The 13869-nt window shown below is 43.6% G+C and overlaps 1 pseudogene; it reads left to right on the forward strand.

Moving 5' to 3' along the window:
* The first annotated feature begins 4630 nt into the window (after nucleotides 1-4630).
* On the forward strand, nucleotides 4631-4741 carry LOC116561292 (annotated as a pseudogene).
* Nucleotides 4742-13869: the final 9128 nt, after the last annotated feature.

Genomic DNA, 13869 nt, shown 5'->3' on the forward strand with positions numbered 1-13869 from the left:
CCATATCCTCTCTCATCAGGTTCTATTCTGGTTAAGGATAAAGTACAAACTCCCAATCCTTTACCATCCTTTACTTCAATCTTCTCACACTTTCCTATCCTATGTTAATCCTCATTCCAGCCAAACTCACATACGCATTGAATTTCCTGCTGCCAGTCCATGAAAAATGCCTTCTCCCTACAGCTCCCCTGTTAATAGCTTAGGTTCATTTCAATAGATACCTCCTAAATAAAACCTTCTTTGTCACCCCAGCCAGAAGGGCCCTCTCTTTCTGCATTTGGCAGAGGACACTTGTGAAGTATCTCGTTTTAGAGTTCTTTGCATAAAGATATTATTTTTATCACTGGACAGCAAGCACTAGTAAATAAGCATTATGACTAAGATCTCTTATATCCTCCAAGTGATCTAGCACAGTGATTTTCATAGAATAAGTGCTGAATAGAAATGGATTAATTGACTAAACAAGAAAATTAATCTTAAGGACTGGGCACAGTGGCTCACGCCTGTAATCCCAGCACTTTGGGAGGCTCAGATGGGCAGATCACATGAGGCCAGGAGTTCAAGACCAGCCTGTCCAAAATGGTAAAACCGTGTCTCTACTAAAAATACAACAAGTAGCCAGGCGTCATGGCACGTGCCTAATCCCAGCCACTCAGGAGGTTGAGGCAGGAAAATCACTTGAACCCAGGAGGCAGGGGCTGCAGTGAGCCAAGATTGCACCATTGCACTCCAATCTGGGCAACAACAGCAAAACTCCATCTCGAAAAAAAAAAGAAAGAAAGAAAATCTTGGGGAACTATGTATGCAGATACAAAAGTACCATCTAAGACTCCTCCCCTCCCCATTTCCCAGATGAGAGTAGACTGGGCTATTTAAGGTTGGAGATGTATCCAATTAGCAGTGATAAATGGCAAACTCAGAATGGTAATGGCATTGAGGACCTGGGGTAGGCAGAGTCAGAGTCCTGTGTTCTCTATCTTAATGATTTAAAACAACATCCATAAAAGAATTGAAAACAGGTTGAATCAGCCCTTTACTGTATATCCATGTATACAGAACCCTTGGATACAGAGGGCTAACCATACTATGCCATTTTATTTAAAAGACTTGAACATATGTAATATGCTATCGGCAGAGAGTGAGGAATTTGGTATCCATGGAGGTTTGGAACTAATCTCCCACAGATACCAAATGCTCAAATACACACACACACACACACACACACACACACACATATATATATATATATATATATGCATGTTCACAGCAGCACTATTCACCATAGCCAAAAAATGAAAACACCCCAAATATCCATCAACAGATGAATGGATAAACAAATTGTGGTATATACATAAAATGGAATATTATGCAGCCATAAAAAGGAATGAAGTACCAATTACGCTACAAAGTGGATGAACTTCAAAAATATTACACTAAATGGAAGAAGACAGACACAAAATGTCGCATATTTTAATATTTCATTTATATAAAATATCTAGAATAAGTAAATTCAGAACGTAGATGGGTGGTTGCTGCTAATGACAGTGGCAGGCCATCTGGAATGGCCCCTGCCATCATGCTGGCTGTGGCAAGGGGCTCGGGCTCAGGTTGTAGCAGCAGGAGTAGCAGTGGCAGCAGTGAGACCCCACATCCCACGTCCCCTGTGCCCCACGTCCCCTGTGCCCCACGTCCCTGAAGTGGCTGACTGCACCACCTCCACTCTCACATGGCCAGGCCAGCAGTGTTTCTAGGCCCAGACCCAGACCCTCCGCTGCTCCAGACCTTGGCCCTGCATCACCGCTGCAGGGAGGGTGTGGGAAGGAGCCAGTCAGCACCCGGAGACCGCCCCTAGGAGCCCCCAGGAGCCCGCTACTCTAGGACCCACTACAATGGCACCAGGCTGAGTTGCCCACCAGCAGGGGAGCAGCATGGTCTGGCACAGAGGGGCGAGCAGAGAGTGTCCCCAAGACAGAGCTGGGCCCAGGGAGGTGCGAAATCCCATGGAGCAGGCAGGAGCAGGCAGGAGCCCCACTCTCCCAGGCATGGCTGTGGCCGCCTGGATTGCAGCTACAGGCCCAGGCATCTCTGCACTCTCGGGGAGAATCAGGAAGGCCCCTCTTTCCCCAACAGTCTCAGAGGTGTCTATTCCCACTGCCTGGCCTCTCCCCACTGTTGGTGCCCACCCTGATCACAGAGTGGAGTTGAGGCCGAGCTAGGCACTATCCCAGCCTGGCTGGGTGTGCATACACGCCAGCCCCCTGCCTCCTCAAACCCCTTTGGACTTTGGGCACTGACAAGCACAGGAGGGAGGCCAAGGGGGAGCTGAGGACAGCCCAGCACTGGCCTGAAGGTGGCTGGGCATGAAGAACCTGTGCTCCATGAACAGCAGCAGGAGACAGGCAGGCTCCTGGGAGGAAAGGGGCTGGTTCCTGGTGAAGACCCACCTTCAAATCAGTGAGGAACTGAAGCCTGGGGGCTGGCAGCCAGCCCCGTGGATCAAAGGGGGAGCTTGTGGTGCTTTTCCCTGGGCCCGCCCATGGCTGCCCATGGACCAATCAGGATGCACTTCCTCCCCTCTGAGGCCCGTAAAAAACTCCCAGACTCAGCCAGACCCAAGCGCAAGATGGAGAGAGGAGGAAAAGATGACGGGGAGACGACAGAAAGCAACGGAACAACGTGCTGCAGAGAGAAAATACCCTTTCTGCTGAGAGCGGAAGAGAGGACGAGACACCCTGGCTACAGAGAGGAGTTGCCCACTGCGAGTCTCCTCTGAGCTGTTCTATTGCTCAGTAAAGCTCCTCTTCACCTAGTTCCCCCTCCACTTGTCTGCATACCTCATTTTTCCTGGACACAGGACAGGAACCCAGGACCCGCTGAATGGGGAGACTAAAAGAGCTATAATACAAACAGGGCTGAAACACACCCATTGCTCACCACATGTGGGAAGGAAAGAAGAGAGAAGGAGAGAAGTACTGCAGCCCTCCAGGAGGCCCAGACGTGGGAGCTCCCCAAGCCAAGGCTACGACTCCCCATTTGGGCCCCAGTAGTTCCTGGAGTCTCCAAGCTTCAGGGCACCACCACATTCCCTAGTGCCAGCCATGAAAACTGCTTGTGGTGCACTTGGTCCAGCTGCAGCCTCATGGTGAGCTGGCACCCATGCCGGCACCTGGAGCTGCCTGACCCACTGCAGCAGCCAGCGTGCCCAGTGTGCCTGACTGCACAGTGGCTGAATCCCACGCTCGCTCACTCACACACCCCTCGCCACTCCGCTCCAGTCTCTTTGGAGGCATGGGAACCAGGCCAGTAAAGCAAGCTGGGCACAGCCTGCTGAATGCAGCCTGCCAGGACAAGTGAGCTTATCCGCCCCAAGAAAAATTCGGGCAAAGGTGCCACTGGCCACAGAGGTTTCCAGCCAGAAAAGCAACACCACACCCCCCGCCCCCACCCACCAAGGATTCCATAACACTGGGAGCAGGGGGACATGGGAAACAACCGCTTAATGGATTTCCTTTTGGGATGATGAAGATATTTTGGAATTAGATAGAGTTGGTGGTTGCATGTTTTGAATGTGCTAAATGTCACTGAATTGTTCACTATAGAGTTGTCAATTTTGTTGTGTGAAGTTCACTTCAGTCTTTTACTGACCTTGGTTATTCATTCCTGATTTATCCAACTCTGAGATCAGAGAAGTTGACTATTTCTATATCTCAGCAAAAAATATAACTAAAATTTGTTGTTAAGTTGATTTTATTTTAACATGAATGTGCCCCAGTTACCATGCACTATCACCTGAGCCATGGTTTATAAATGTCGGTCCCTCTAAGAATCCTTTGATGAAATCCTCATTCCAGGTCTGGGATGGAGAAAAAGTGAGCCTGGGACATTTTGCTGGACCAGAAAAAAAAGAAGTGCTCAAAGACCAACCAAGATATGTCAAAAGCTTACAGGATCCAGCTTGAAAGAGCTCCTGCTACCCAAACTCAGAAGAACTAGAGCAGTAAATAGAATAAAAGAATAATGACAGTAATGTATGATAACACTATGAATTGCCTAAAAAATCCACAGTCCATAATGATACTCAAAAGAGAGAGGAAGAAAGAGAGATCTTCTTATATAAATGTCAACTAATAAATGTGAAAGGAATGATAGGATTAGAAAATGACCATTTTGAGATCACATTTCACATCACATCAGAGCTGTGGAATTTCCTCTATTCTAGGGAGAGTATTGTGAAAATAAAGTTGGTTTAGGCTGGTGGAAGCCATGGATGTGGAACCCATGGATATGGAGGGCTGACTGTATAAACAATTATTTTATCGCGTTTTCCTATGAAGATGAAACACAGAAGGAACTGACTTGTCAAAGGACACACAATGAGTAGCGGCAGAACTGGAATCAGAATCCAAGACCCCACTACCCCACCCAGCACATGAGACCTCTCTCCATGGACAGACTTCTCTCTACCTCCTACTCCCCTGCCCTGTGCTATGGGTAATAGATGAATTGCAGCGGTCCCCAACTTTTTTGGCGTCAGGGACCAGTTTCAGGGAAGACAATTTTTCCACAGATCAAGGGAGGACAGAGAGGGGCGAGGATGGTTTCAGGATGATTTCAGCACATTTATCATTAGATTCTCATAAGGACTGTGCAACCTGAGCATGATGATTGGGTGTTCACAAGCATGTGTGAGATCTGCCACCCTTGAACCTTGTTACAATGTCAGCACATTACCCATCTACCCTGAAAAAAATAAAGAAGAAAGAAAAAAAAATGAGTGCATAACCTCGATCCCCTGAATGCACAGTTCACAACAGGGTCCGCGCTCTACAAGAATCTAATGCCACTGCTGATCTAACAGGAGGGGGAGCTCGGGCAGTCAACTCCTGCTGCACGGCCCAGTTCCTAACAGGCCACACACCAGTACCATGGGGACCCCAGGTCTAGTGAACTCCAAGAAGGACATTGGAAGAAGGAAATGGAGAAATGAGCAAACTTCAGAATAGTATCAACATGCCATAGAATTAGATAATGTGAAAGTCCACTGGTGAGTCTAAGGGATCTCCCTAGATGTATTTAGGAGTAACCAAATCATTGTAAGGAAAGCTGTAAACTGGCAAATTGGACTGAGAAAAATCTGCCAAAATGCAGAAAGAGGATAGTATAAATCCAAGTGCAAACAGAAAGACACAGATCATTCTGGAATGTAGGTTCCTGGTTTCAAGTATTCCAACAAACTTTGTTTCCTGACTTGGGGTTTGGAAATATAGTCCCTCTAAGCTTAGATGGAGTTGAATGCAGCACAAGGACTGAACAGTGAGTTTCTAAAAGAAAGAGGGCACAAAAAAGAGAGGCACAAACAAGCTGATCCAATGAAGGAGCCAAACACCAGATTTTGCCTTGACCTCCAGGAAACTTGTGAAACCACTGCCTTCTCTTTCCTCTAATTCATTCATTTCACAGCATCCTCTGGGCTTTTGTGTGAGACACTGTGCTTAGTATCACAGGGATGGAGTGTGGTATCGAGGTGTTAGGGGTGATATCAAGCTGTTGGGGGTGATATACAGAATAAACTGAAAGAGGTCCTGCACTCAAACTTTAGTCTTATAGTAAGAAGAAGTGATTCACACATTGGACTGTGATTTCACACCCACTGCTCAGTCTCCTGATTGCTCATTCTGCTTCTCAGCTCAGTCCTGGACAGAGGGCATGTGTAATATGGGGGAGTCTGTGTCCATAGTCACCCAAAGATAACTCCTGACTTCAAAGTATATAATTCAAAAGTATGCATTATAAACTTTTTTTTAAATGACCATTTTGGAACCTATGATATTATCAATTCAGGCAGCGGATGCTAAAACTGTAGATGAACCATATATGCACATGGACTTAAAATATCACTGCACAGAGGACTTGATAATTGGAAAGGGAGGAGTGGCGAGGTATGGCAAACACGTCAACTGAGCAATCACACTCAGTAACATGCTATGTGCCTCCTGGTTTAACGGAAAAAGAGACACGCACAATCTCATGAGTCGTGTTTGCACCAAAAATATTTCCCCAAAGGTAATCACGAGAAAACAATCAGACAAATACAAAATATGGTACATTCCACAAGCCAACTAGCTTGATCTCTTCAAAGAAGTCAATGTCATAAAAGGAAAAAAAAAAAAAGATAGGGCAACTATTCTATATTAAATGAGACCAAAAACATAACGATCAAATATAATGCATGAATTTGATTGGATCTCAGATTGAGGGAAAAAAAGTTATTAAGAAAAGGCATTTGAAAGGAAATTTAATAGACATTATGCAACATACATCAGAATCATTGCTAATTTTCTGAGGTGTAATCATGCTGTCGTGGCTAGAAGAATGACATTACTCTCAAGAGATGCACGCTATAGTGAAACACCACAATGTTTGCAACTTTCTTTTTTTTTTTTTTTTTTTTGAGACGGAGTTTCGCTCTTGTTACCCAGGCTAGAGTGCAATGGTGCGATCTCGGCTCACCGCAACCTCCACCTCCTGGGTTCAGGCAATTCTCCTGCCTCAGCCTCCTGAGTAGCTGGGATTACAGGCACGCACCACCATGCCCAGCTAATTTTTTGTATTTTTGGTAGAGACGGGGTTTCACCATGTTGACCAGGATGGTCTCGATCTCTTGACCTCGTGATCCACCCGCCTCGGCCTCCCAAAGTGCTGGGATTACAGGCTTGAGCCACCGCACCCGGCCTGCAATTTTCAAATGTCAACAACTGGTAAACCAAGATGAAGGATCTACAGGTGCTAGTTGTATTATTCTTTCAATTTCCCTGCAGGTTTGAAATTTTTCAGATAAAACAGAGAGTGAAGACTTGAAGGTGGCCTCAACATTGCTTTTTTTTTCCTTCATGATGCTGGATGTTAAAGCATTTTCCATGTCTTCTTAGACCTATCTTTTCTTTCAAATGAAAAAAAAAAAAAACACACACACACACATCTGGTCTAAGCTAAAGTATTATTTCCACTGCCTGCAAGTGTGCAGGGTTCTCCTCGCAGCAGCTGTCTTGCTGGGAGCATTTTCTGTTTCAGCACCTCACATGTTTGACGTTATCTCATGGATGTATGAAGCTTTGGGAATATGTCACTGTCTCTTTGAAACTTAAAGATGAATCATTCTCTCAATCTCTAGGGAAAAAGTTACTGCCATGGATTCCCTTATTGTTGTATAAGAAAGGGCCATGCACAGCAGATTCCAGTAGTGGCTTCTGAAGTTTATAACAGATGCCAGCATGTGTTGAGAATACCACTGGGCTAAATAGCAGGAATCTCCTGGGGAAAGTTACTTCACCTTTCAAGGCTTCAGTTACTTCAGGTGGGAAAGGGAATGATTACAATGAATGCTTTTAAAGTTCCCTTCCAGCACTAACAGTTTATCGCTGAAGTTCCTGCTTTCCAGACATATCATTATGGCCCAAAAGACCAAGGGAAGGGTCAGTCCTCCTTAAGCACAGTCCTCAAATTCCTGGATGCTCCAATAGGGAAGAAGCACCCTCAGCCCTTCCTCTCATGGCAAAATAAAAACACTTTTTAAGCCTCATCCACCACTGCATCTGGCCTACACTTATCTTTTTTCTGGAAACAAATGTGTCAGTTGGCAATTAGTGAAGGCTCAGAAGCAAAATTAATTCCATATGTACTTAGCACACTATATACAGAGAGGATCAAAGGAGGATACCCAGCACAGAATGTGATTATCTGCTTCCTATATCCTCTCCAGCTGACCATTGTCTCTTGGCTACAGGACCCCCCTGGAAAACTCCAGTAGGGAAAAAGGAAAGGAGTTGGTGGAAGAAATGGGCAGATGCTGCAGAGAAAATGGGCAAACTTTCATTCAGGGTATGGCCAGAATGGAAAAAGATAAAAAGTTTAAGATAACAGTAACAAATGGGAAAGAAAAAACAGGCTAGAAAATAACATTCTGGAGGCAGATTTGTTTCCACATTAAGTTCCACATCCTTATGCTATAACGGTATTTCCTATCTCTAGAAAAGTCATTTCTATGACTTTTATAATAAATAATGATGCAAAAATATTTAAACTACATTATTCCCTGCTAACCCCTCAAGCCAAGCAGAGGTCCACAAACTGTGATAGTCTCCAGCATCAAGGAGGACTAACTACATTCTTTTTTTTGTTTATTTATTTTACTTTAAGTTCTGGGATACATATGCAGAATGTGCAGGTTTGTTACATAGGTATACAAGTGCCATGGTGGTTTGCTGCACCTATCAACACATCATCTAGGTTTTAAGCGCCACATGCATTAGGTATTTGTCCTAATCCTCTCCCTTCCCTTGCCCCCCATCCCCTGACAGGCCCCGGTGTGTGATGTTCCTTTCCCTGTGTCCGTGTGTTCTTGTTAAAGAAGAACTAACTACATTCTTATGATTAGCTAGTCAAGTTCAGATTTGGCCAGCATGATGACATCCAGAGGTTGGCCTGTTCTATTTCTGAGGACATAGGCTAAATCAAGCCCTCCTGTCTTTCCCATGACTTATGCAAGAACACATTTAAACAAAGGAAAAAGAAAGAAGAAAAATTTGTACGTAAAGAAAAGAGGTCGGGCACGGTGGCTGACATCTGTAATCCCAGCACTTGGGAGGCTGAGGTGGGTGGATCATGAGGTCGGGAGTTCAAGACCAGTTTGGCCAAGATGGTGAAACCCCATCTCTACTAAAAATACAAAAATTAGCCAGGCATGGTGGTGGGTGCCTGTAATCCCAGCTGCTGGGGAGGCTGAGGCAGGGAATTGCTTGAACCCAGGAGACAGAGGATGCAGTAAGCCAACATCACGCCACTGCATTCCAGCCTAGGCAACAGAGAGAGACTTGGTCTCAAAAAAGAAAATAAAAGAAATAAAAGACAGAAATGAAAAGAGAAAAAACCCATTAGAATCAATATTGTGAAAATGATTATACTGCCAAAAGCAATCTACAAATTCAATGCAATTCCCATCAAAATACCATCATCATTCCTCACAGAACTAGAAAAAACAATCCTAAAATTCATATGAAACCAAAAAAGAGTTCGCTTAACCAAAGCAAAACTAAGCAAAAAGAACAAATCTGTAGGCATCACATTACCTGACTTTAAACTATACTATAAGGCCATAGTCATCAAAACAGCATGGTACTGCCATAAAAATAGGCATATAGACCAATGAAGCAGAATAAAGAACCCAGAAATAAAGCCAAATACTTACAACCAGCTGATCTTTGACAAAGCAAACAAAAACGTAAAGTGGGGAGAGGATACCCTATTCAACAAATGGTGCTGGGATAATTGGCGAGCCACATGTAGAAAACTGAAACTGGATCCTCATCTCTCAGCTTATACAAATCAACTCAAGATGGATCAAGGACTTAAAATAAGACCTGAAACCATAAAAACTCTAGAAGATAACATTGGAAAAACCATTCTAGACATTGGCTTAGGCAAAGACCTCATGACCAAGAACCCAAAAGCAAATGCAACAAAAATAAAGATAAATAGATAGGACTTAATTAAACTAAAAAGCTTCTGCATAGCAAAAGAAAGAATCACTAGAGTAAACAGACAACCCAGACTGGGAGAAAACCTTTGCTATCTAAACATCCAACAAAGGACTAACATCTAGAATCTACAAGGAACTCAAACCAGCAAGAAAAGAAAATCCCACCAAAAAGTGGGCTAAGGACATGAATAGACAATTCTCAAAAGGAGATATAGAAATGGCCAACAAGCATATGAAAAAATGCTCATCATCACTAACGATCAGGGAAATGCAAATCAAAACCACAATGTGATACCACATTGCTGCTACAACAATAATCATAATCAAAAAGTCAAAAAATAATAGATGTTGATGTGGATGTGATGAAAAGGGAACACTTTTACACTGCTGGTGGGAACGTAAACTAGTACAACCACTACGGAAAACAGTGTGGAGATTCCTTAAAGAACTAAAAGTAGATCTACCATTTGATCCAGCAATCCCACTACTAGGTATCTACCCACAGGAAAAGAAGTCATTGTACAAAAAAGACACTTGCACATGCATGTTTATAGCAACACAATTCTCAATTGCAAAAGTATGGAACCAGCTCAAATGTCCATCACAACAAGTGGATAAAGAAATTGTGATATATATGTGTGTGTGTACATATATATATGTAATGGAATACTACTACTCAGCCATAAAAAGGAACAAAGTAATGCCATTCACAGCAACCTGGATGGAATTGGAGACCATTATTCTAAATGAAGTAACCCAGGAATGGAAAACCAGACATTGTATGTTCTCACTCATAAGTGGGAGCTAAGCAATGACAGCACAAAGTCATAAGAATGATACAATGGACTTTGGGGACTCAAGGGAAAGGGTATGAGGGTGGTGAGGGATAAAAGACTACACACTGGATATAGTGTAAGCTATGCTGCTTTGGTGACGGATGCACCAAAATCTCAGAAATCACCGCTAAAGAACTTATTCATGGAACCAAATACCACCTGTTCCTCAAAAAGCTCTTGAGATAAAAATAAATAAATGAATAATAAAGAAAAGAACCCAGTACTCAGGGAGTTCTGTCCTTTATGAGAGCTGAGGTGATTTACGATGCCCCTGTTTGCATATTTTCTAATCAGTTAAATTAAATTGATCATGCACGACTCACCCACAAATTTACTATTGTCAGTGTATTTGTGATTTATAAAAAGAAAAGTTTGGGCACTTTAGATAGCTAAATAATAGGGGCCAATCAAAGAGATCTGTCACAGGAAAAGTCAGAGGGAAAGGCTATTTTCCTCGGATACTTATTGTTATCTATATTTATTTAAATAATTTGTTTTGTTTATTCTTTTATTGCCCATTTCTTTCATTCAAATGTAAATTCCATAAAGATGGGAACCGTATCTGTGTTTTTCACCATTGAATCCCCACCCCTAGCACATAGTACAAATACAATAAGTAGTTAATGAAGGAGGACATGAAATTTTTAGACATACACGATCAAAAAAAATAAAAGCATGGTATGGTTCTTCATTCTTATGTTTCTTCATTCACATCTTTCTTTATAATGCTGAGCAATTTTTTTTAGTTTTCTTTACAGAGATCCCACAGCACATTTCTCATTAAAATTATTTCTGGGTATTTTACGAGAATGTAATCTCCCTCTCTCTCTTTCTCTCATTCTATTTTAAAGTTTATCAATGCTGGCATATGGAAGATATTTTGATTTGAATATAACCTGTTTGCAACCAACACACTCAACTCTCATTAAATGTAATAGTTGGGGCCAGGTGCGGTGGCTCACACCTGTCATCCCAGAAATTTGAGAGGAAGGATCACTTGATCCCAGGAGGCTACAGTCAGCTATGATCATGCCACTGCACTCCAGCCTGGGCAACAGAGTAAGATCCTATTTCTTTTTTAAAAAATCCCATTGTTGGAGTTTCATTTTGCTTGATTTTTTTTTTTTTTTTAGTAAGCTAGATATAAAATCACATCATCTGCGAATAATAAAATTTTGGCTTCTCCTTTTCAAAGCTCTCAATCTTATTTCTGTATTGTCTTTAATTGTACTCACTGGCTGCAAACTGGAAAAGACATCAAATGATAATGGTAATGGTGGGTGTTTCATAATCCATTCACAATTCCAAGAAAAAGGCCTCTGGTGTTTCTCATTCTGATTTTCACAACTAGAGCCCAGGAAGCTCTCATCTGCTCATTTCCTTTCACTTTATTCTTATTATAGACCACTTAAAATAATCCTAATGTAATAATGTAAGTTTTAACAACACCGGGATGGTTAGCTCTCAAAGAAGTTTCCTTTCCGTCCCTAAACCACAAGGCAAGAGCATTCCTTTGCCTCTGTTAAAGGCACACACACACAGCCAATGCAGCCTGTCCAAGCCCTGCCTTCTTCTGATTTGTGGGCTCTGGGGGCCATGAAGCAATGCTGATGTCTCAAGGGCCCTGCCACATCCACAGTGCTCTGGCTAGGACAGTGCTGGCAGCTCTGAGAACATCAAAAGCACCCCTGGCATAAACATGCACATTCCCGTGGCAGTGCTGGCAATCCTGGCAGTGCTACATGAATAAACAGATAGCAACCGTGGGCTTGTCCTAATCAGCATAAGAAATGAACAGGATGTTGAAATGAAATAAAAATAATTACTTCTACTCCTGCCCCTGAGACTAAGTCTGGTGAATTCTGGCTCTTTCACTTGGTCCACCCACCCATGTTAGAGGAAATTACTTTTTCTGTTCCAGCTATTTGATTCCAAGCAGGCTGAGACTGCCTTTCTACAGTCTCCGACCTGCTACACATCCCTTCTTCTTTTTTTTTTTTTTTTTTTTTGAGAGAGTCTTGCTCTGTCACCCAGGCCGGAGTGCAGTGACACAATCTTGGCTCACTGCAACCTCCGCCTCCCAAGTTCAAGCAATTCTTCTGCCTCAGCCTCCCAAGTAGCTGGGATACAAGCACGTGCCACCACACCCAGCTAATTTTTTTTTTGTATTTTTAGTAGAGACATGGTTTCACCATGTTGGCCAGGCTGGTCTCGATCTCTTGACCTTGTGCCTCCCAAAGTGCTGGGATTACAGATGTGAGCCATCATGCCCAGTCCCTCCTTCTTTACAGAACCAAGCTCTTCCACCATCTGCCTGCAGGTTATGAAAACCATGATCACAAACCCGGGACCACTCACCAGGCACAATGGTACCAAGTGTGTGAACCTGATGCACCACCTGGGCAGAGGTTCTCCCTAGACAGCCACGTCCTCCCCAGCCCACTGTCCAAGCTTTGGAGATGTCAGAGCTGCCTGGAGGAAGATTGGTAGCGAAAGAAATAAAAATATTGGACCCCAAAATAGACTTATTTGGCATACTTTGAGATGGCTGTTTAGAGGACCTGCAAACATAAGTAGCCCTGCAAAGCTGTCTTTTGGGAGGCAGATTTGTATCTGCACAGTATCCACATTGATGCAGCCAGGCTTTCTTTGTCCAGATCTAGGAGAGATGAACTGAGAGTCTGACACCTCTAAAGGTCTGAAAGAAAGTTCCCATCTCTCCACTCTGAGGGCTGCTGTCTGTGAGGTTTCACCTGTATAACATAATCACCTTCGGTAGCCAGGCCTTCTTTTCTCCTCCCATAACCTGTTTTGCCATGATACAAGCCCCTATTCTTTCTATACCCTCAAGAGGCTATAAAAGCTTCTAAACCCCATTAGGTGTTTGGGGTAATCACTCTGAGGTTCTCCCCAGTGTGCATATTAATAAATTTGTGTGTCATTTATTTTATCAACCTCCTTCTGTGAGTTGATTTTTCAGGGAAACTTCAGAGGATAAAGGGGAAGCTTTCCTTTGGCCTCTACAATGTCATCTTCACTGTCCTGGGGATCCAAGACAACTCTCATGGTTTTTCTTGGGTTTTCTCAACTATGGGGATAAGAGAGCCACTAGGAACAAGAGACCTGGGAGGCAGATGACAACAGCAGTGATTCTCTCCTATCAGCCAGCCTCTGGCACTGGCCCTACAGCCACCATCAATCCCAACCCACCAATCTCAACCCATGTTGGAATAGCTCAGAGCCTTCCCTCCCGCTTCTTAGCCCCCTCCATGACTACAGACACCCTGGTCTGGATGGCAGGAGCATGCAGTAGAGGGGAGGGACAAGAGTCTACACATGTGTCCATATTGGTACTCAAGGTTTCAGGGCAAAACAGAGGCTGCCTTTGCTTCCACCAGCTCCCCTCCCTGCTCTTCTAACCCCTCAATGAAAGTCTGGGCGAAGCTATACTCCAGTACCAACCCTCTCCTCATCTGTCCTAATGCTTGTCCCCAAATC

The sequence above is a fragment of the Sapajus apella genome, unplaced genomic scaffold (genome assembly GCF_009761245.1).
Source record: "Sapajus apella isolate SASKATOON/1434 unplaced genomic scaffold, GSC_monkey_1.0 scaffold28, whole genome shotgun sequence".
Classification (NCBI taxonomy): Eukaryota; Metazoa; Chordata; class Mammalia; order Primates; family Cebidae; genus Sapajus; species Sapajus apella.